This window comes from Apis dorsata, unplaced genomic scaffold (assembly GCF_000469605.1).
Source record: "Apis dorsata unplaced genomic scaffold, Apis dorsata 1.3 scaffold_44, whole genome shotgun sequence".
Lineage (NCBI taxonomy): Eukaryota > Metazoa > Arthropoda > Insecta > Hymenoptera > Apidae > Apis > Apis dorsata.
The window spans coordinates 2,557,758-2,558,467 of NW_006263346.1; the positions used below are offsets into that span (position 1 = coordinate 2,557,758).

Here is a 710-nt window from a genome sequence, read left to right on the forward strand (position 1 = left end):
ACAATGGGCCAGACGGAAACCATGAGCGAAGCTTGATGGCCTCCCGTGTGTACGCTTCCATGTACATATCCGCGTAAGGGATAGGGCATGTAGGGCATGTATGTGTGTGTGTATTGTACATCTGGATCGGTCTAGAACGAGAACGGAAGTTTAATGACTTGGAGTGTCGGTGGAAATCAGGATCAGCTGGAGCTGCTCGCGTCTCGCCCGCGCTTTGTCGATTGATCACGTTAAAAAAGAAATTTTATAGAGGCATTGCCTCGTCGTATCGAGGGTTACGAAAGTTCGTGGCGAAATGGAAGGATAACGCGAGATCGTTCAATAGAACTCGTCATATAATTACACTCCAATGACGATTTCTTAATTGGCATTTAAATTTAGCGGTTGGGTGATTATGAAAGATTTTTTCTTTTTTTTTTTAACGTATGCCTGGAAATACGAGATTGGTAAAGCGACCAGTTCTCTCCTATCCATCGCTCTCGTCTGGCGGGCCCACGAGAGAGAAAGTCAGTCGACATCGATTACGTATAACAGTTGGGAGTCGAAGGTCCCCAGCTGTTCTTCCGTCGAGAACGATGGAAGAACCAACGCCTCCTTCAAAAGACCTCTTGCAAGTTGATGATGTTTATCCGCTGCATCTCGTTGAAATTGATTGTTTCCTCTCGAACTGCAAAAAAAAAAAAAAAAAAAGAAAAAAAAAAAAAAAAAAA

At 43.5% G+C, this 710-nt stretch overlaps 1 long non-coding RNA gene across 1 annotated transcript in view; it reads right to left on the bottom strand.

Moving 5' to 3' along the window:
* Window positions 1–417: 417 nt before the first annotated feature.
* Window positions 418–710, bottom strand: part of LOC116186514 — a 1,340-nt gene continuing 1,047 nt past the window's right edge. The window contains exon 2 of the long non-coding RNA XR_004151517.1: window positions 418–667. This is a non-coding gene — a long non-coding RNA (uncharacterized LOC116186514). The remainder of the gene's footprint in view (window positions 668–710) is intronic.